Raw genomic sequence first — 24,313 nt, 5'->3', positions numbered from 1 at the left:
ATAATAATTAAATACCAAGCACAAACATACAGTTTTAATTGCATGCAAGCTGCATTTGCTACCTCAAAATATGCTTTGGAGCTTACATGGAGGTCCTCAGTGCTTTTGACAGAGATGTGCAAGATTTAGTTTAAACTGCTGTTCCCTCAATTTAATGACCAAAAATGGTGCCTCTGTGCAGACTCTGTAACAGGACACTGTCTGGAAATAATCATCTCCCTAACATCATTAACAATGGTAGTCATATGGACAACAAATAGTCTCTTACAAAATTGGAGAACTTCTATAGTCTGTCACCCTAGTGGTCAGTCTGTCAACTGCCTTCAGTAACAGTCATCACCAGACATACCACACAAAGGGCACAAAATCTTGCAAAAAGTTTACAGAAGACACGGGAATGAAGGTCTTCAATTCTCCATGGCAAGAAAAGGCCTAATTTATGTCCAGAAGACAAATCCAGAATTCTTCAAATCTTTCAGTCTTACCTTTTATAACAACTCAAGGTTGCTCTTACTTCTGTATATTTTTGGTCTTGAGACACTGAATTCAGAAACAAACATACCATTTTTCTACTACTTACCAATTTGGTTTCATTGACTCCTGTCTCTGGAGCCAAGAAGTAAACAAACACACAACAGCAGGTGTTAATTACATAAAACTCAGGTGTATGCCTAGGTATTTCATCTTGTGCTCATTACAAAACCTTGCAGAGGCAAACAATACTTAGATGTACTGTACCAAGCATAAAATCAGCATCAGACCAAGAGGTCATGTCTCACTCAGGGGCATTTCACAACATTTGAACATTGTACCAGTGGCAAGAATATGAACGAGGTCTTTGCAACAAACACTTTCAGAGAGACAGGAAAAACACATTTCTGTCACCTGTGCTGTCAGTTACTGCCTCAAAGAAACATGTCTTTTGACAAATACCAAGAAGGGGGTGAAAAAGTGAAAAGAAAAAAGGGACATAAAGCAGGATTTTAGACTGCACTGTTTTAGTGTGTTTGCAAAAGCCAAAGATAAAATCACTGGCCCACTGCTGCAGACTGTGCTTATAAAGCCATGTTTTTCCAACAGTGAATCATTAGTATCTTGGGAGTTATAAAAGCAGACAGCAGTAGTTCACTTCTACCCTAATCAACAGTGATTTAAATCTTGCAAGGCAGAAGGAGAAAACCCTAAAATTACCAGCCGTGATACACAAAGCAACCAGTAACTCTCAAAGTACTGGCCACATCTTCCATTCTTCCTGAGCTGGAGAGGGAGTTTGAACAACCACGGTGAGGAATTAGTGCATGGAAGACAAACTGAGGTTGACTGAAGATGACACAGGAAGGCAGAGGAGACAAAAGGGATCATCCTTCCAAAATGTCTGAAGAAAATGGCCTTACAGGGAAGCACGCAATTCAGACTGCGAATGGTGCCCTTCTTCAACAATTTCACTCCCCACTTCCACTCTTAAGGTTGCTTGATGCCTTCACAATTCAATGCATTGCTTCTCTGTGTCTATCTTTTGTCTTTATTTTTTCCTTTATCTTTACTACACCCCAGAATGTCCTTTTCTCATTTCTTCATTCAGCACATCTCTTCCTGAGCCCACCCTTCTCACTCCTACCATTTCTGTTTTTCCCCCCTCAGGTGCACTTTGTGACTTTTCCTATATCATGGAATAGTTTGGGTTGGAAGGGACCTTTCAAGGTCATCTAGTCCAACCCCTGTGCCACAAGCAGGGACATCTTCAACCAGATCAGGTTGCTTAGAGGCCTGTCCATCCTGGCCTTGAATGTCTCCAGGGATGGGGCATCTACCACCTCTCTGGGAAACGTGGGCCAGTGTTTCATCACCTTCATCGTAAAAAAGTCTTCCTTATATCATTAGTTGCTTTGCTCCTTTTCCTGTCTTCAGTCTCCAGACTCAAAGAATGTAGCGAGATGAAGCCACGCCACAATGCTTAGTATGAACTCTGCCATAACCTTCAGGCATCAATGAAAACAGTAGGGCAGGTTATTGGCTTTACTGCTCAAAGTGAAATGGACAGATATGAAACAGAAGCAATATAGTGAAGAACAGTACTTAGACCGTATCGATGCTGCATGTCTAGTTGTGGTAGTTCAGAGATCACTAGGCCTTACTGCTAGACCCCAATTCCTTCTGCTGCTTTGCCTGCATGCTCTTTTGCTTGAAGAGTTCACATTTCAACTGTGGTTAGAAAAAAAATAATAATAATAATATTGGAGAGGGGAAATGATTCACAGCAGACTAAGTACGGTAAAGAGAAGTACCCCTATTTTACAACAGAGCAGCCAGAATGGCATTTTTTCAAAAGCCAAAGATAAAATTGTATACCTTGTATACCTATGCCACCTGCAGACTGGCAACCACTGCAAGTCTGTTAGGCAATTAAAGACCTGTTTTCAGTGGTCTGGAAGCAAAGAAATGTTAGGAAGGGAGTGACTGATTTCCCAATGATGTGCCCCATGGATAAGTTACCATGGAGAGAGGTAATCGGAGTTTTAAATTACTTGACAACCCTACCTGAAATTCCCAATACTGCTGAACACATCAGTGAACTCTGCACGAGTTCAGACACATCTTCAGCAGACAAATAAAACAAAACCACACGCACACAAAATAAAGGATCTTTCCATACATTGGTAAAATCAACAAATGGTCAAGTCAAATTCAATTTGTGCATTTAAATCTGAAATAGCTCCATATAATTATTTTAGGAACTCCAAGACCAGGCTATTTGTGTTTAATTGTAACACTGGTTAAGCTATCATCAGTGCCCCTGATTCTCCAAGCTTGTTAATGAAAACCAGCCTCTTAAATTTTAATCCAATGTAGCACCCAGCTATCAGAAAACATGGACAGACTCTCAGTGTAGAAGAAAAATGGTCTCCCTGGAAATGAGTAGACATAAGCAGTTCTTCCTCAGATTTCTGAGGAAATGTGTAAGAACACAAACAAATAACCCCCTGAACTCAGAATATCCATATGAACAGACTTCCTTGCTGCCAGGGTAAACTTCATTAAAATCCCTTCATACACAGCAGATTAAGTACAACTGATCACAGAGTCAGATGCAGTTGGAAAATTAGCTGGTTTAGAGATGCGGTGAACAGTTCAAAGCAGCTCAAAGCAGCTGAGATTTTTCATTCAATTTTTCTTAATAAAGAGCAACAACAAATAAATTTAGTATTACTTCTTAGCATCTGTAAAATCAATTAAGATCTGCTAACATTCTGCTAGTTTCAGAGGTTATATGCCAGACAGTCTGGTAACAATCCCATTTTGGTCAGGAACACACAGGATCTTAAAACCCACAACATGTGACAGTTTTCTTCCTTTCAAGTCCTTCTATAGCAACTGATCCATTCCTCACTTGTCTCCCATAAATCAGTCTAATTCTACATCTCCAGCTGCCCCAAGAGGAAGCAAAATATTTCTGAATGTCTTAGTGTCTATCTTCTTCACCTTTGCCTGTCTAATAGTTGCCTAAGACAGATAAAAGAGATGTGGAAAACAACAGTGCAGACATGGGAGCTCCAGCTTCCCACCAGAGCCCTGATGCTGCAGAAATGAGTATGGTTAACCTCTGCTGTTCACTCATCTGTCCTCAGGGTTCCAGTTGAGGATGAAGGGAGGAGAGGCCAAAGCAAGGCATAATATGAGCTGGATCACATGAAAAACTATGAAAGAGGTGAAATGGAAGGAATGCTGATGGAATAAAATTGTGCAAAGTTATGCATTACAAGCCAAAAAAAAGAGATACTGAAAGGGTTGAGAGTTTGGAAAGCATTGTAGATTGCCGTTACCCAAAATATTTCCTAAGAGTAAGAATTTTCCTCTTTCAATACAGAGACAGCCAAAATATGTCCCCATAGCTTATACCTGAAGCACAAAACAGAAAGAAAGTATTGGTTGCTTCTTTGGAAATCTTTGGTTTGAAATTTAAAATAGTTCACACTAGTGAAGAGCAGAACATTTCCTTTTGTTGAATGCTGCCTCTTCCCTTTCAGACATTTTGCTTCATTACGGCAACAGCAGTTAATATTTACTAAATTAAAAACATCCCCTGGAGAACAATAATCCCTTAACACTGTACAGCAGAAAAATGCTGTTGACCATGCATGGAAACAAACCCCAAGTTTCTTATTGAATCTCCTGAGACCAATCCCCATTGACAAATATTTAAATTAAATAAATAAAAAAACAAACCAAAACCCACCCCACAACAACAAAAAAAAACCCACACAAACACAACACAACAAAAAGAACACCAAACAACAACAAAAAACCCACAAACAAACAAACCGGAACAAAAGACCCCACTCCACACATGAATACCAAAATGCATAAAAGAAGTGTTTACTGAATAAAACACACAAAAATCGTTATCAGACAGAACTGTGGAGGGGTTCATCTCAAACTTTGTAATTTGTACAGCCAAAACACAAATATTCCCACTTATCTTCTATATCTTCCTGCAAAACTACTAGTCTTTATTGATGGACCTCATGAAATCCCAGGCCTACTAGCAATATTGCCATGCTATACAACACAAGTCTCCTGTCTGCTCACAGGCCAAAATAAGCCAAGTTCAGGTCTCTAAATGTCTCATACAGACTGCTTGTTTTCAGAAGACAAGATGCCTGGTGGTGCCTGGTGAGGAAGAAACACAAGCACACACTGCTTTGAGAGTATTAATGGAACAAGAAAGACAACTATCTTCAGAACCAGAAGAAATGCAGAACTGAGTAAAAAGAAAAATAGAAAATAACTGGATTCATCAGGATGATAGAACAAACAATTCAAGTAAAGCAAAAGGAAGGGAACGTTATCCTCATATGGTAACTAGTTATGAAACATTTTGACTCAAATAATCCTTCAGTAGTTTCCATTTGAAAATTGCTCAAGATCCTTCTTATACTGTCCAGTATCCCATCGAAGCAGACTTTTTCAGACTACTTTATCCTACAAGTCTGAATCACAGAATCACAGAATGTTAGGGATTGGAAGGGACCTCAAAAGATCATCCAGTCCAATCCCCCTGCCAGAGCAGGAACACCTAGATGAGGTTACACAGGAATGTGTCCAGTCAGGTTTTTAATGTCTCCAGAGAAAGAGGTTTCACAACCCCCCTGGGCAGCCTGTTCCAGTGCTCTGGCACCCTCACTGAGAAGAAGTTTCTTCTCATATTTAAGTGGAATATCCTGTGTTCCAATTTATACCCATTGCCCCTTGTCTTATCATAGGTTGTCACTGAGAAGAGCCTGGCTCCATCCTCTTGACACTGACCCTTCACATATTTATAAACATTAATGAGGTCACCCCTCAGGCTCCTCTTCTCCAAGCTAAAGAGCCCTAGCTCCCTCAGCCTTTCCTCATAAACGCCTTAATACACATCATCTTTCTATCACAGGTGAGCTATCTGGCTGCTCTAATCAAGGTCACCTGTGATCTACCTCCATCCTTTTTACAATTTCCCATCCAGTATGGTATTAAATGAGTAGCTCTCGCATCGACCCAGAATGCCAGTGTCTGTCATCCCACAATCCTTGTGCTTCCTCTCATCTTACCTCCTGCATACAGGAGTAATAACCTCCAAATGTCTGATGAACAATTTCAGTTTATTCCTTAAAACAGTTAATTTTCCTGGATGTGTATAAAGTAAAGGAAAAAAGACAATAAAACCAAAGGAAGTGACATCACTTCCCCATTTTGTTCTTTTCTCTCAAGCAGACGCCAGGAAGATTGGTCAGATTTCATCCAGACCAGATGATTTTTCCAGAGCTTTTGAAATACAATTACAGCAACTGCACTGGACATGCGGAAGGATCATACTAAGTGTTTGACAGAAGTTACAGAAGGGCAGATATAAAAAGCTGATGTCCAGTACTGTCAGCAGTAATTAATTATTACTAATTTTTGCTCTAATCAGGCAACAGTGAATTCTTTTGTAACAGGGTATGATTATTTTATAAGTCATCAGTAAGGCACATGTTATCTGAGCTAAAGTCAGGGAGGTTTCTGGACAATAATAGGGTAGGCGGTACTGATGTACCATTTAATTTAGCAACTGTTGCCATGGAAATATCTTTTTTACTGACTGCTGATGATTATCTCGTGTTTGAAATGTGATTTATGCACATTCTATATGAGAGCAGAGAAGCATATTTATAGATGAGCCAACTGAACTGTGGTTACTCCAACATTAAAATGTAGCGTGTTCTGCATACTTTTCAGAAATACATCATTTGTTAAAATACACTACTAATCAAGAAAATACATTGGCCTCCTGCAGTATATAACCCAATTAACGGAGTAAAGCAGGAGCCCTTCCCAGATCTGAGATAAACAGGAACAGGAAACATAATGCAACTCCAATTTTCTTTCTCTTATCCTCTCACAGGAAATGGGAGGGACAGAACCAGAGAGACTGGCTGGTCCAGCAGCTGCTGTCATTATGTATTTACAAATGCACAGGCTGCATGAAGACATATTCAGTCTACTACGGCAGGATTTTTGTCAGTTTTCTTGATGTTGTCCTTTATGTCTAAAACTCATTTTTAGAATCAAGGCTCCTCCACAAGCTTAAACACGTTGTTTCTATCTGCTTTGTCTTGATATTTATCTGTTTATCAATCATTTCTCATTCCACATACGTTTCTATTTCTACACTACCAACAAGCAGTGTGAGCACCTAAGAATCAAGGAAATAAGCACCGTATCTTCATACTTACATATAGCTAGTTCATATTATTACATACAGCTTGCAGTGCAGCTCCTGAGTAGCAGGGGTAAGGAGATGTTTCTATTGCACAGAAGGACATGCATTTGTGGGCAGTGTGTCTTCTATCCATGAACTAGTCTAGATGTACTGTAACTTTATACTTAAAACTGACTTCTGTGCTGAACACAAAGGCAGAGGAAGAACTGGTCAAGCATCAGCTAGAACAATCACAACATGTGACTAGTTGAACTAAAGTGCCCACCATTACCAGATGCATACAATAGAGAAATACTTATATTTACTCAAAATATTCCTCACTTTCGCAACATTTGTCTTTGCTATTATCAAGAGGAAACCCGATGCTCAAAGGCATAGTGGCAGAGAGAGACTTCTTTTCTTCAAGAAACTAAGGTACTTAATACTCGTTTTTAACTAGTTCTGGCTATACCTACATGTAAGGAAAAAATAACCAGATACTAACAGATTTGAGATAAAAAAAAAACCTCTTCAGAACTACAGCTATGAAGCAATGGATAACTGGATTAAAAAGAAGAGACGTTATGGGTGCCCGCTTTAAGGTACAAAAAGCAATGGACAATTGCAGAGCCTGCCATAAATCACAAGAACCCAAAGGCCTCATTATGGAGCAGCCTGTGTAGCCAGCTGCACAAAAGCTTCCCCACAAGTAGGCAAAAATTCAGCCATACAAGACCTACAAATTGTTTGCTGAACTCAGATGTGATCAAGCTCTTCTTGTATAGAAGGTCTCAAAGATTAAGAGTAATTACAGGATACAGTGGTTTCCAAACTACGATTTAAGAGGGCAAACAGACCACCAGCCATCTGCAGATTGCCTTACCCTCCCTCACACCAGCAGAGGCACACACTCATTACATGGAAAATCTGCAAATGTGCTCCCGCTATGCAACACAAGCTGATAGACTCCTTGGGTACACTCCTGTATACCAGGTCTCATTTCTGAATCACGCAGCTGTGGAACAAAACCTACGAGTGGAATGGAAGACCAGAATTCAACTGTATTTTGTTCAAGATGAAAGCAATATACCTACACATTTCAAGTTTGGTACTGCAGCTACAATCTGCCTATTGTCCTACATTTGGAAACGGTATCTAAACTATTTTAAAACCACCTGGATGTTGTGTTTGTAATATATAGAAATCAAGGAAGAGTCACTAGTAAAATTCTCCATTAGAAATGACAATGAAGAATGTCATTCTTCAGTTTTCCTCCACTTACTATTTTAATGTCAACTGGATAAATGTATAGATTTAAAGCTAGTATGCATATACGCTTACTGTAAACAAAGATGTACAAGACAAAAAAGAGTTGACTACACAATATCCAGAAATTATGAAGCACAAGAGTTCTTGAGCAAGTCTAATAAATACATCAATTACTGAGTCACCACCATCATATGTAGATGCAGAAATACATTCTCTGCAATCACATATGTAGGGGGATGTATGCACAGAGCTGGTCAAAGGAGGGACTCAGAGCTGAAGCAAACAAGCCCACTCTACAGGATGACAGCCTGGCAAAAACTTGGGAGACACAGTAAGAAAAGGGCTCACCTCTGTTTCAGGCACCTTAACAAGGCTATCCCGAGACAGCATTTGTCAGCCTCCATCTCAGACATGCAATACAGTCAGATTGCTAAAAACATACTAGCAAATCACATCAGATAATCAGCTGTCTGAAACACATACTGTGAAGGGGCAGGAAGGTGGGAAGAAAAAAGAGTATTTTTTCATCTACTTATTTTTGGCAATAGAAACAGGTGACAAAGTATTTTTGCTAATGAACACAGGAAAAACTGAAGGTGTTGCCAGTGTTTGTGCAATAGCTGATGGCACAATAGGAACACCAGTTCAGGTGGAGACTGTAGCCAGAGATGGCAAAGGCCAAAGCAGAAAATTTTAAGGTCAAATCTAGGTAAAATCTAGTTTGTGATGGATGAAGACAAACGCACAGGACACCTACTCTTATCTAATAGAACCCAGACAGTGAAGTTGAAGCCACTTCTAAATATGCAAATGTAAAGGGTGTTTCAGAAGATCCAGGTGAGAACACACCACATGAAACCTATTTTGACCAATGTGGTAACTGCTACATGACAATAGCTTAGCAACCAAGAATAGCAGGACAACCACTCCTGACAGGGGAACTAAGTCACCTTCCACAACCAAGGCTGTGCCTATGCATAATGACCACTCATGCCCAGCACTGTGTCACAGCAAATTGAGACAGCAGCAGAGTATCAGGGCAACATGAACAGCACATACTACTGTATACTGTGTAACATAGACATAGCACATTTATACTTAATCAAAGCAGGAACAACCAACACTTGCACCCACAATCTGAACTGCCACCACCATCTTTAAAGACGCACTTTGCATAAGAAAGGTCAGTAAACAAATTAACAAGTGGAAATGGGTTACACATTCTAGCTTGACAGTATGACACACACAACAGCTTCATTCAGGCACTGCATGAAGAAACACACTCAGAGACTAGCAAAGATCGAGCTCAAACCAGTTAAGTGTTAATAATACCTGGCACACAGAGCTGAGAATTAATCAGGGAGTTGTCAGGACTGTTATAAAAATGGCTACTTGAAATGCTGTTTAGTGGGAGGGATTCTATAAATGAGAATACACTTACTTCACAGTATAATGTAGTGCTCTCCTTAAAATTAATCATGAATAATCATTAGAGGGCTTCTGGTTGGTGGGAGTGAGTATTTCACATGACCCAGATCCTGACTGTAAATCTACACAGATGGGATTATAGCTGTCTGGTATCTAATAATGAGAGCTCTATTCCAAACTTAGGCCTTTTATTTCACTCATAGTCTCTAATATTGGGAAGTAGTGGCAGTTACAAAACGTTCAGCAACTGCAGACTACAAACATTCTGATATTGCTAGGATTAAAGAAAACAGCTGTGCACGTGGGAGGTTCTCAAAGACATACACTGGAGAGAAAACTGATTTCTGCCTGTGGAAACTTAATTTTTTTTGCTGTGTTGTAGTTGTTTTTCTTCACATGAATTTACTGTAGCAATGTTCTTAACACTGTACTTAATTTTAAGCACCTGAAGAGTCTGATTAAGCCACTGTTCAACTGCTTAAAGTTAGATTTGTCAGGATGATCCAGTTGCTTAAAATTAAGTATGTATACAATTATCCTGGTAAATTGAGCGCTCTCTTTTTCGGTCCTATGGGCAGTACTGGATCCAGAAATGTTATTGAAGGTAATAAAGCAGCTAGAAAGGACAGGATGCAGCTGAATACTTCTCTGCATAACAATAATTCAATAGCCAATGGATACTGTTGTTTTTCAATCAAAGTTAAAAAATTAACTGCAGACCAATAAAGCAGATGAGCACCCCAAATTTTGAATTTCTTCTCTTCCAACTCCAATACTCTGATTACATTACTTATCTTCCTTCTCTCACTTTGAGGTTCTCTTATTAGTCACCCTAGAGACAGACTAGGGTTACCTCTAGTGTACTAATACAGATGATGCAGCAAAAAGATTATATTCTTTCCTATCAGAAAAATAATTCTTTATCATAGTTGTTTAGTCCTAAAAATTAACTGAGAGATAGCACTATTTTTATTTCTTTCTCCTTTCATTGTAGTCAAGTACCAAACACTGTCTCATCGTACCTTTAATCTGTGGGTCAAATATTAATATGTTTGAATGCACATTCTATTAACTAATTAATGTAAGGCCAAATACTGCTTAGATATGGCTAGTACTTACACAAAGGTTAAATATTTGCCAAAAATCCTTTATGTTCACACGTCTAAATGACCTCTCAGGAAATAACAGATTCCTCAGTCATGCCAAATTGTTTCACCTGTAAATTTGTAGTCTTGAATTTACAATACACATAGACAGACTTACATATAATATACAACAATGTATATGTTGTTATATAGGGAAGTGCCTTTTCAGCCACAGGGATTCAAGCTGTTCATTAATGCAAATGACACTGGCTTCTGTATTTGTGAGCTTTATACACACTACACAAATACTGTGATGACACTTGTGTAAAACATCATTAAGCAATACCAGAGGGTAATTTAAGTCAGAAGATGTCAGCAGTCTTTGGCCACACTGAAATTCTCCCTCTCTCCAAGAGATGGGCTTTTATTTCCAGGTAGCTTCATCACTGTTTATGATGGTTTGCTTCCACTTTTTTTCATTGTGTTTTTTTGTTTGTGTTTGGTTGGTTTGTGTGTGTTTGTTTTTGTTGTGGTGTGTTGGTTTTGTTTGGTTGGTTTCCCTTCTACTTTCTCACTATGCCAATTAATTCTTTTCTGAAGGAAGGAGGGAGGGAGGGAGGGAGGGAGGGAGGGAGGGAGGGAGGGAGGAAGGAAGGAAGGAAGGAAGGAAGGAAGGAAGGAAGGAAGGAAGGAAGGAAGGAAGGAAGGAAGGAAGGAAGGAAGGAAGGAAGGAAGGAAGGAAGGAAGGAAGGAAGGAAGGAAGGAAGGAAGGAAGGAAGGAAGGAAGGAAGGAAGGTTGGTTTCCTATTCTTTGCCTGCTGTGGCATGCCTTCCATCAAGGCATCTGTAATTATTTATTCTGTATTTCCTGCTGTGGTACAGGTTTGGATATATTTCTGAAAATGGTTGGCTATATGTTTCCTGTGAATTTACCGGGGCGGGGGGGAAACCACAACCAAAACCAACATCAAACAAACAAAAAAAACACAATAAACCACCCAGTACCAGTTTTTACTTAGTCTAGCAATTTCACTCTATTAGTTTTTCAGTCATTAAATGCATCTTGATGAGCTCTACCTATCTACTTCCCAACAGAAAGGAACGTTTTCCCCATGTTAACACACAACTTTGTTTTCCTGCTTATACACTTCTCCAAGACATCTGCCTTGAGAACGGAAAAACATTTTGGAGAGTCCACGTACGAAGTCTTTGCTCAGAAGAAACCAGAAATACTTTGAAGAGCTGAGAGAACACATGAGCTCATTAAAATCCACCCCATCCTGGGCATTTTGTCAAGGGCTAGCTCAAAGTTCTAAATCCCAGCCAAAATTCAGGATCTTCCGGCCTGAAAAGGTGAGGTGTGAAGTAACACAAAGTTTTTTCATCTACATTAAGCACTGCTTAGCTTTTTTGTTCTTGTTGTTATTAAACTTTAAAGATCTACCCAGCTATCTGCACTTCAACACTGTGGACCACACAGAGTTGAAGAAGTGACCAGGAGCTGCCCTTGGCACTATTTGTCACTTCAGAGCAAATCACTTACCCTCAGTTATGTTTACCCAACTGTAAAATAGGGGCAATAATACTTATTTTTTCAAAGTTGATAGGAGGCTTATTAATGCTTGTTTAAATGCTTGGTTATGCTTGAATGGAAAAGGAAATTATTATTATAATTTTAAGTGAAGCTTAATTATAAAACTGTTAACATAAGCATATTAGAAAAATGAACTCTGAATCATAAGCCAGCAGTTGCTCACTCTTAAAACAGTACAAGATGATTTTATATGCATCTTGCTATGCCTAATCCCCATTTTTCTAAATCCTACCGTTGTTTTCCACATTAGAGCTAAGAGATGGCAAAATGCAAATTAAATTTAGTGTCTAATCAATCAAGAAAGAACACCTGCTACCTTACTTGGTTACAAGCCATCACTGACATATCTATTTAAAAAAAACAGCCCCCATACAAAACTATTCTGTCTGCTATATACAATTTTAAGCTATGCATGTGACTATCACTGGTGCAACTCCTAATGTGGAAAAAGGCTCATTTACCAAGATCAACTTACCAAGTTACCAAGATACTTCAAAATTTGTTATAAGATTCTCTTGCAATGTTATAGACAAATCATAGACAGCACAGATCTTCCTCTAATCAAGCAAAAACATAAAATCCTTTAAATGCCTTGTTTAGAAGACAACTTAGGACATAGAAAGGTATTTGATACTGAAGACAGTATAATTTCTGTAAGGAAAGAATTAAGCAAAATAACCTTTTATATGACATAGTTTATTTGTCAAAACAAGTATAACTTTAAATCCTCACTCAAATCTTCTGCAAATACATCCTATGAGCTTAAGCTCTGTCACTTGTAGAATGTATGCAAATAAAGACAGAAATCCAGGCTCATCTTCATACATTAAACAGAAGGAAAAGCAAAATATCTCCACCCCACCACCTATGTGTACTTCAGAAGCTCATCAGAAGAGGTGAGTAAATATAAAAATCTGTTTAAATGGGGAACTGGTCACAAACTTTTTAAAAAGATGTTACATATTGGAGGCTAAAACAATTATTCTTTAAAAAGGTTCCTCTACATTTATGTGTTCATCCTACTCCCTGCCCAGAACTATTTGAGAAAGCAATGGTGGTTTTCAGAAATAGTCAGATGAAAAGAAACACTTTATGCTGGGGTGACTGTGAAACAACAAAAAAACAAAGCAAAAACTGGTATCCAGCAAACCCCCAGTCTTGATATGAAGAGATGCATAAACTATTGTTGTCCAAAATTAACCCAAACTAAATGCCCATATCAGCAAGCAGGATGAAACATTCTTCATTGAATGCCAGCATGAATATTTCACCTAAATTAAATTTTGTAAGCTTAAAAGTCAAGGCTTAAAAGGAAACACAGCTCTCTATAACAGTAGTAAGAAAACTGTCAGTAAAATTAAGAGATTTCTGTTAATTATGGTCATGAGATGCAATGGCACTCAGCTGTGACTGGAACAAGGGAACACATGGCAGATTCTCCCCACTCTCCCCTCTGCACTATCCTCCCTTCCACAGTGCTCTTGGAGCATCATCTCACACAACTCCTCCAGCACCCCTCCATAAGCACAAGATGGGAGAGGGGAAGATGAAAGGATGGGAGATAATCTGCCAAAATGATCTGACAGAATGGCCTTGATGCCTTCTAGACAAAGGGAAAATAAGGAAAGTTGCCACAGTAAAGTCTTAGTACTAATGAGTCTGACTGACCAGTGACTAGGTGCAATGTCACAGTTATAGCAGAGTGCTGCTACTGAAGTGATCAGGAAACCTTGCAATTAAGAACGAGAATATGCCTGCTTCTCTCTGTATCTCACCTTCTTCCGCCATGATATTCCAACAGAAAACAGCACAGAGAGCCACAAGGTTACCCACTGGATTGCTTGCTCTTCCTTCCTGCATGCAACCACCACACCCTCAGAGCAATTTCCCCATCTTCTAGACACCTTAGCTGAAGGCAAACACTTCACTGATTTTGAATTACCAGCAATATCAGTCACTTTTACCCTCCTACTCCAAACTTTATTACATAATTCGAATGGATATTAAAAATGCTGGTAATTAATAGTACTTGTTCCCTTGGCAGATTTTCCCATGGCACTGGGCCTTTGCTGCTTGTCCTCCCAAACAACTTAAATGACAAAGGCTGAATATCATATTAGCAGGAGGCTTCATCTGCCCTCTTACACAAACACCCTTTACTTTGTCCTCCATGTTTCTAGACCACTAGTTCTGCAAGCGTAGCAGACTTGTCAGCTAGAGTTATTGAATGTTTAACAAACACTCACTGACTACATGAAAATCTCCTGCAAAAAAATTCTCACATACAGCGTCAAAACTACCTTGTCCTGGACTCCAAGAACAACCATGTCAAAGCCGCCGCCATTTCTCTTTGCTCTGCACCGTCTTTCCTATCTCTCATGTTTTTAATTCTGGGGTTACATTACATTTCAATACCAAACACAGCAATTTGGAAACAAACAAACAGTAATTTATCATATGCAAGGACAAATCAATTCATTCAGTGACTTGATTTTAAGTCTCAAAAGTCAGCTATGATTTACTACATATTTTATTTATTTTCAAAAAGAAGATTGACAAGTCAATGCAAATAAGTAATGCTGATGATGCACCGTGCCAGAGAATTAAACCATAAAATTCTACAGTATGGAAAATAATGCAAAACACCACATGCCCAAAGAGGACAAGTTCTATGCCCTGAGGAAATAGTTTTGTATTCCACAAATTTACTGCATCTTGTGTCTCACAAAGGAAATTACAATAAAACCCAGTATAGGCTTCCCGCCCCGCCCCAACTCCTCATTATCTCAGTTATGGGGAAACCATCACTGAAAGGCTGACATTTAACATGTCAAAAATAATTGAGTATAAGGACTAAGTGCCAAAAAAGAACTATAATATCAAACAATGTAACAGACATAAATCCAACAGAACTGCACAGTTAAATCTAAGTCTTTCCTTTAAAACTAATTCTGCCTCTACTGTCCTACGTCTGCCTCTATTCTGCCTCCATCTAGTTACTGAGTCTGGTAGTTGTCTTTACACATGCTTGTCCTTTGGAGTGGTGATACACAGTCTTTCCAAATTGTAGTTTGGTGCTACAACACAAAACTCCTGGATAACAGAGACTTTCCCTTTCACCGACAAACAGAAGGCATTCACAGCATACTCTCCCTAAGATAACTCTCAACCCAACTTGAAGCTTTGCATTAGGACATATGGATTGAAAATAAATAGCAACATAAATTTGAAGTACCAAAAGCAAGTGCCTTACATGGGGGAGCCGAGAGGGATCAGCAAAAGAAACCATGCAAAACATACATTGTTTTTTTCATGTTCATTCTATCCCAGCTAGACACATGGCACTCAGTGAAGTAACAAAGAGTTTCTGATTTCTGGACTAGAGAGTGGTAAGAAAATGTTGAGAATATTTCACAAATTATGCTATGCAATGAATTAAGGATTTTCTAAGTGAATAAAGGAGCATCCTAGGCAAGGAAGTCTGCTCCATTTCCAGCATGGCTATGAAACAGTCTCATACAACTAAGCTTTTCAAGGTAGAGACTTGCTAGTCTGAACTTGCTCTCCATCTTGAACCTGAATTTTTCTCACAGAGGTGAATTTTCATGGTATAGTGTGGAAGAAGTAATTTAACTTCCTTTAATGTTTTTAACATCACGTTTACTTACCACCTTGAGCTGCACTAGACACAAAACCAGCCTGCAGATCTAACCCAAAATCATGCTACTACTCTTCTGGGTGTTCCACACAGCATTACAATAGGCATCCAGTTTTGGAAACATCCAACAAACCTTTTCAAGGACATTTTCTAACACAAAATCAGGAAAGGGTGAAACTAAATAAAAAAATGCATTCTGAGAGGAAATGGCAGACACTGAAAAGGAACAGAGATGATGTATTCAAGACAGCAACAGAAGAGGTACAACAGTTTTTTGGGGAAGGCAGAGCAACAAGAATAATTCAATTCTGGAATCTGTTTTTATTTCAGAAACAAATTCTAAGACAGAACGCTGGTAAACCTAATGGCTGGAATAGAAAAGTAAGCCTCCTTTCCTTTTCAAAGACAAGATCAAAAACAACATTCTGCCAACATCTGCAGAAAGCAGAGAAGAATAATTTAGGGAACCAGTGGAAAGACCAGACCACATGTTCTCTGTTTTGTTTTGTTGGTTTGTTTTTCATATATCCTAAGTATATTTGTCTAAGTACAATAAGTCTATTTATATGTAATAAGAATATTTATATGTATTTGGAAGACACTTCTGTTGAAAAGAAAGTATAAGTAAGCAGAGAAAAGTTTATAGCTGAAATAATGTATGGAAGGATAAGACAGTCATGTCTATCATTTATGATTCACTGTTATCACTGTTATCACCATTAGCATGAAAAAAGAGTATCTTGGAAAAAAAGATGAAGGGCATGAGACTAGAATTCCCTGTAAATGATGATATAGCAGAATCCCTTCAGAAGATCCCTGTATGCAAGAGAACTGCATAGTTGTGAGAATAACACGCATTTAATCCAAGTACTTAAGCTGCAAAGTCAGCAAAGCTGCAATGTTCACCTAGAGCAGCAAGAAATGGAGTAAGTGGTGGAACAGAAGTAGCTCACATCACAAGATCAGGAGAAGCTTCAAGTGGGCTTTGTAACCCAGTAGGAAGGATAACAACAACCTGAGGCTTGACAACACCAAACTCTGTATGAGGCATTACTGGAGAAGGGAATCAGCATGCAGCTGCTAGGTCAGGTTGCTCAACAAAGATACCTACCATGCTGTTTCAAGGTATTGGTTTGTACTTTGTTTGTCTACTTAGCCAAACTTTTATTGTCGTATCCCTTTAAAAAAACACTACTTGCTAATTGAATTGATTTATGCTTGCAGATGAATAGAATTAGCTCACTGAGCACGAGGAAGTTTTTTTGCAGTATCTCCAGGTGTGAGGTCAGAGGTCTAACTTGTTTTCACCATCACCACTTGTATCCCATTTTGGACTTTGTTGCTGACAGTCAGGTCCTGACAGAGGATCTAAAATTTAATATTTAATTTCTTTTTATCTCTTTCTTATAAAAAAAAAAAAAGTAAAATGATAGGCTACTGTTTGATTTAAGTGCCCTAGGATCTCTAGGAAGTAATTTTATGGTGGGGTTTTTTTTATGTTTAAAATGTCACTATTACCTTCACCCTGTTAAAGTGTCTGCCTTCACCAGTGTATTGTGTCCTCTCCTGCCACAATTCAACACTGCTCCTTTGGAAACATCCAAGCAATTCTAGCTTGAACCAGCTCAAAGTCCACTCTGACCTATTCTGCTCTCTTATAAGTTGTGTAATACAGAGCTCACAAATAAATTAATCATTAGTCTAAAAGTACTCTTACACTGGGGGAAAAAAAATGGTAAAAAACTAACAATTCAAGTACACCTGATATACATGTACTCTGAGATCCTGCATTACATAACTCAACTATGATTTTCAAGGCCACTAAAACCTAACCTGATCACAGCTCTCCTCTTTGCAGTTCTCTCCAGTTACTGAACTTTGGAGCCACAAAGCAGAGCATCTGGTCCTGCATATTCGCTAGATCCTGAAGTAAAGCTGCAGCATAACTAGCTCAGATAATGGTATCACTAACATTTACACAGGACAGTATGAGATGTTCCCCACTACTGCCAAAGGGATTTGAGAAAGAGAAAAAAAAAAAAATGGAATGTGTGGCTTTATTTTCTTTTGATTAACACCACCAGAACCTGAAGTCAGAAAGCTTATATTCTTGACAGCATTCAAAATTTGAACCAAGTTTTGATTTTCCTTTCATTCATTGACAAAAAGAACAAAGAATCAATGAGAGAATAGCCTGATAGCCTCAGAGCTACAAAAATAGACTTCACATCACAAGGGATACATCTAGACTGTCTGCATTGTTTCCATGACCTCACCAAGTTCTGCTTTGTTGGTTAACTGGTATGGACTGTCTGGCGTACAGACCATTCAGATAAACAAACTCTTGCACCAACCAGCCAAGTCCATTTCCAGTGGAAAAAGATTTGGGACGATGGGCATATAAACTGATTGCAGGAGACGCAACTCAGGGCAAATTCTTTTTACGAGTGTCGACCTTCAGGATGCAGTAAAATGTGTCACACAGCTTCCCTATATATAAAGAACTATATTTCACTTTATAGTATTAACATTTGGTACCCATTTTAGGGGATATTGACAATTATTTAAAAAAAAAAAAAAAAGTAATTCCCAGGTCAGATTCTACATGGTAAGGCTGCTGGACAGCTGACCCACACGACACACTGCTGACACAACTATCTGCTCTAATTTTCCTATTAGTTGGTTTGTTTCCTGAAGCTTATTCTTAGGTTTTTGTGCCCTTTTGGTTTTCAGACAGAATCTTAACAAGGAGATTCAAAGGTAGCCTACAAGCTCACAAAACAGAAATCGAACAGCCTCTGAGTGTGTACATTTCACTCAAGTTTTTTGAGTGCTTCAGTTTTGACAATACTCATTCACATGTGACAATTTCAGCTGCATGTAATGCTGACAGCCAGAGAGTTCTTTTTCCACATGTTAATAACACGTAGCAGCTCAGAAATGAAGCTTGGCTGAAGCGGAAGAAAAGTCTGTAGTCCAGAAATTCAGTCTGCATCACGTCAGAGAATAAATTTTCATCCAGCAACTCTGGTGCCACTTAAATAACATTAAATCCAATCTACAGAACACAAATCTCTATTGGTTGAAATCATCCCATTCTAACTGAAATTGGTGTAATTATATCGAGGATTTGAGCCTACAGAGGTAATCTCAACAAGCAATTGCCACAGCTACCAAAAAAAGCTGATATCCTCTTTTATTTTTTCAAATCCTAAAAAAAAAAAAAAAAAAAAAAAAAAAAAAGGGGGGGGGGGCAAAAAAGTAAAGAATTAAAGAATTGCACTTCAGGTTTGTTAGATTAAGGAACATATACCACCTTGAAATCACTGTTTTTATGAAAGGATTTGTAGATTATTGACATTTGTACAGACATGTAGGTATTTTTGAGATATTCTTCTGTCATGGAAGGCATTCACCAGATTCTTTACATGCAGCTTGACAGATAACTGAATTTTAAGTACAACAGCAAATCAAGCATTCATGATGCCATAAAAACATCTATCTACACACTGATGACTGAAATGTAACATAAAATTAATGCAGGCATTTAAGTAGCATTATGATTCACAATTAAGCCATGCAGATCTTTTCCAGGAACAGCTCAAGGCATTTTTCAATTTTTTTTTTTTTTCAATATGAGTAGCATTAAAATGTATTTTTCTTTTTTGCTTGATTTGTTTTGTATGTTGCTACTTAAGGATGTGAGTTAATCTTCAAATACTATCTCTGAATTTTCTGAGGTAAATTATATACACAGTGTTTGGGCTAGGCATTGAAGTAGTGAAATCAAATGGCAAAAACCTGCCAACAACAGTAAGCGCTTACGTTCAGAGAACAATTTGATTTGAGAGTACAGGGACAGGAACATTCATTTGGATACCATTATAGGTCATTATGTTATCCGCTTCTGGTGTGCAACCAAGAAAAACCTTCACGTCCACGCTATGAAACAGGCTAATTAATTCCTTCCTGCTTTCTCTTGTGCACTCTGTTTCCATCCTAACAGCTTATAAAGCAAGAAAATCTTTCCATCCTTCTCCGCTCTCATGCAAAATGCTGCAGAACAGAAAGCACTGACACCATCTTGTTGAGACACTGGCTCAGCCCACCCCACACGTGACTCCGAGGAAAGTAACACCCTACTTGCTGGATACCTAACTGGAGTTATTCGTTTTTCCAGAAGCAAGGGCAGTAAGCAAGCAGATTAGGAAGTCTCTGTATCACATGCTGCATTGATCTAGACGAAATAGCTTGGGATAGTAGCCATGTTAACACAAAGCTACACGCATGATAAATAACTCCTAAGTCCCCTGTATAAACATTACCTTCAGCAATTATTTCATATCTGCTATGAATCAGAACTTCTTATCAGGACACTATTGCACCTTCACAGCACTTTCAAAACCCCTGCAGTCTTACAGTGGGTTCACACCAGAAGACCTTTTTTTCAGGATAGAACTAATATCTACACCTGACACCACTTTAAAAAAACCCAAACAATAGCATTTGCAATGTAGCCAGAACTTGTTCTTTGTAACGAACACCTAGAAAATAGGCCATAAAATATGAACTGGGCAGAAAACATTCGATTAGGAAACAATATTTTTAACACAAAGAACCAATTTCTGTCTTAAGAAGAAATCAGACTTCTGGAATACAGAAAGACACAGCAAGAGAAACATTAATGGTTTGTTTATCTTGTTCTCACTTTTCTTCACCAAATATTTAGCTAATAGCCACTGAGGACAGAAGCCTTAGCTAGATGGATTTTTCCTGCGAGAATTTTGGCTGTTCTTATATTCTTAATCTTCTTTAAAGTAATTAAAAACTGTAAGCCTGAACAACTCTCATTTTTATAAAACAAAGCCAGAGCTATTTAACATCCAGCAGCTCAGGAATGCCTATTTAATAGCTACATCTCCTCAAACATGAATTTCTGTTATTAATTTTTCCAGGAATTTAGAGTGTATGAGCAACGCACAAGTAGTGCATCACTCCTGCCAATGTTCACTCTCCTTCTTGCCAATATGCTTCCACACAGCAGTCTGCATCCAACACAAAAAGGATGGTTCAAGTGCTGCAGATGAGGCTGTGGATGCCCAATGAGCTTAAACAACCACTGGATAACCTCAGCCTTCTGGTAGTCCCCCATCATGCATATTTGCCTTTGCTCTTTCACTTGACCGTTGTACTCCATCCCAACACATTACGGTGAAGAGAGAAGGATCGTGATATTAACAACATACTTGCTGTGCTGCGTCAGTAACCATGTGCATCTCTCTGCTTGTTTTACTCCTTTTTTTTTTATGGTTGGGAAATAACTGCTCCAAGAGCTTAAAGCAGCTAACCTGATGCCTTGAGCAAACTGGACCAAAACCCTAGTAAAGGTTAGCAGAATGCTGCTGGCACTGCGGGGATGCTTCTGTCTACAAGAGCTACACTCTCCATTTGCTGTCAATGCTTCCCATTCTTTCCAACACACACAACGGTACAGGTAAGGTGAGCACCAAAAAAAATTATGGTGTTACATGGTATGTTCAGGTTTCTGCTCCTGTTGACAGACTGTGATAACAAAAGGCTATTTTTCTTAGTACACAAAGAAATGGGCACAGAGTCAACATGCCACACATATCTAGAAGAGGAAGGAGGCAAAATATTTCCCCATGTGGTTACAAAACACTTCCCACCACTTTATAAAATACAGGTTCATATGCCACACCATTAACATTAATCTACTGCTGTCTCTTTTCCACCCTTCCACTGGCACCATTCTCTGTGTTTTTTGTTATTGATTTAGCATTTCCCTCTATTCTTCTGCAGGTTATTCAAATTACTTTAATAGAAGTCATGAAGAATCACACTGATAAACTATTCAAAGATTCAGAAAATATTTGTCTGACATTCTACTCTCATTCTACAGCAACAGCCCTGGATGTTTTCCGTACGATTGGGAGGGGAGCCTGCCAAATACTGAGCTAGCCTGACAGGTTGCACAGTTATTTTTTCCTATCAGCAGACACAAAAATATTTAATCTGATGCGCTCACACGTCACACCTGGCACAGGGAAGTATTAAGCTCGTAAAGTAAGTTCACTCCTTTTCAATAAGCACAGACTCACATATGGCAGAATAGAACTATTTGATCCATCAGTATTTCAATGTCAAATTAAATCACGAGAGCTCCTCCAAACATAGACAGCTGCACAGAATTTTTTTTCACTTTTTAAATATGCAGACAGCTCAATTTTCCCTTGGCTACTCCAGGCTACTGGAGGAGTGCAGGCATAGATACAAAATAGAGGTGTTTCTGTCTTTACAAGCATTCAGGAGGATAGCAAACCTTCACTTTCCAACTGACTCTAAAACATGGTGGTTTAACATTATCAGTCCCAAATGTCTAAGAATCGCGTCATGTGCCCCCCAAATTCTGATATATCACTGGGGAATAATCATGGTGGGAGGGTTATACATTTTTGAAGCCTCAAGCTTTCACGTACTCAAGCTTCACTTTTTTCAGGAGTAAGGATGAAAGCCTAATTTTCATTAAAAGAAAGTTCATAGTTTCTCATATATATGTGACACTGAGCCTAGGGCATTAAAGAACCCAAATACCACAAGAGTCGACAATGCTACATTTCATTATCATTTAATTAAAATATTAATCTTACAGGCTGAAGGGATCAGTAATATCAGAATACAATCAAGAATAGCAGGAGAAGGTATATAAATCAGAATGAGAAGTAACAGCATAAAAAAGAATAGTATCTGAGTTCAAAAGGGAGTGAAAACATCCAGCAAAACAAGAACCTGACAAAAAAATACAACAATAAGAAAAAATGCAAAGGCAGGACAATTCGTTTTTATGGACATTTCCAGTGAAGGTTATTAAAATGTGATCAAGTGGTTCCACAGAAATTCTGTAAATCAAAGTGAAGATGTCAGCACTTTCTAGAAAAAAAAAATAAAAGCCACCCACTTTGAAGAGCAGAGAAAGAGAACAGGCAGAGTGTTGATAATTACAGCTCACTTCTGGAAGACCTTTGTTTCTATGTAGTTGATCACATGAAAAATAGATTTTGGAAATACGCTAAGGCAACAGTTCGCACAGGGGAAAAGTGCTGCTCATTACATCGTCAACATCAATAACGGAAAAAAATTTTTACATTTATCATATGCAGCAAATTTAATATAAATATGCTTTTGCTATTGAAGAAGGCAAAGGAGCAGAACACAGTTTTCTTGGTGAAAATTGTTCTCTGAGCCTGGTATAACCATACTAAAGTCACTGGAGGTATTTTATACATTCTTGGCTACAGGCAGTTCAAGATTTCTCTTTGTCTGCCTAAGATTTATACAGTGCTGAATATAAGACAAACCAATGCAATGTCTCATAAAACCATGCAACTCTAGTTGCAAGATACTAAGCCAAGACTTTTGAAAGACAAAAAGATCCCCAAATGTTTAAGTGCTTACCAAAAAAAAAAAAAAAAAAAATCACTTTATCCCAGGTACTTTGTTCATCTGTACAGATATATCAAAGCCTCTCTTTCATATTTCTATCAGAATTACTAACTCACTTTTAAAAGACTACCACAACCCACAACACTAACCTTATTTTGGTGTTAAATGAAACATCCTATATTTTTTCATTACCTCCTCTTTTTTTGTGTGGTGAATATTAAGTATATTTGTTCTCCAAATGCTACTTTTCCTGATCATTTTTAGAAGTTCTTTGTCAGTTATATGCTGGTTTAGACCTAGTTTCTGATTTCACATACAAGGTCCAAAGTTATAAAACTTGATTTTCATAAATAGAAATGGCTAAACACAAAATACGATCATATGTTCAACGTTATACATATACATTAATTACTAATATTGATCAAAGAGAATGTGCACAAAAGCATTTACACATCATTGCTCCAAATTTCAAATTGTATTTGCTTTCCTCATTATCACAGGACTGTATCCCAATTCATACACATAAAAAACTTTAAATACATGGCTGAAGAACTGTACAACTGTACTACGTTCCTGAAGACACCTACAGACATTGCTGTGGAGCTGTAGGTTCAGAACAAGATCTTGAATTCCTTTATTTCTGTTAAAAATGTTTAACTATTTTTGTCTGTTCAGGTTATGTCAGGAGGCAAATATCTCAGGCAACTCTCTGTCAATGGCATATCTGACTTCTTTTGATTCATATCATATATTGTTTATGAAACCCTCCTGTCTATTTGTGCTGATTACTCATCTTAAAATCAAAATTGGGAAGAACAAAGCTGGAGGAGGTGACTTAGACGAGCACTGAACTCGGAGACGAAGTACACAGAACAGAGCCATTGGCGCACACTTCAAATAGCACACAGCAGTGTAAATAGCTACAAAATTAAGACAAAGACATCTTGGTGACCCGAGGAACAAATTATCGAGTCACACTCCTTGTAAACAGCAGTATAGTTGTATTTCAAAATGACAAAACCATCAGTGAGCATTATATATGTTACCAAAAGTAAAATCTCAGAGTGGGTATTATGCTCACCCAGCTTCTTCAAAAAGATTTT

General features: G+C 38.3%; 1 protein-coding gene across 8 annotated transcripts in view; it reads right to left on the bottom strand.

Moving 5' to 3' along the window:
• The window catches only part of MAPK10 (mitogen-activated protein kinase 10), a 161,352-nt gene that overhangs the window by 130,162 nt on the left and 6,877 nt on the right, over positions 1-24,313 (bottom strand). Inside the window, exon 3 of one of the 8 annotated variants that reach the window (XM_071807958.1) lies at positions 2,077-2,202. The exons of the other annotated variants lie outside the window; for them this stretch is intronic. The gene's annotated coding sequence lies outside the window, so the exon portion shown is untranslated. The remainder of the gene's footprint in view (positions 1-2,076; positions 2,203-24,313) is intronic. 8 annotated transcript variants of the gene reach the window in all.

Source organism: Patagioenas fasciata, chromosome 4, assembly GCF_037038585.1.
Source record: "Patagioenas fasciata isolate bPatFas1 chromosome 4, bPatFas1.hap1, whole genome shotgun sequence".
NCBI lineage: Eukaryota > Metazoa > Chordata > Aves > Columbiformes > Columbidae > Patagioenas > Patagioenas fasciata.
The sequence above is the reverse complement of the archived record's forward strand: the minus strand, read 5'-3'. Positions and strand labels throughout refer to the sequence as shown.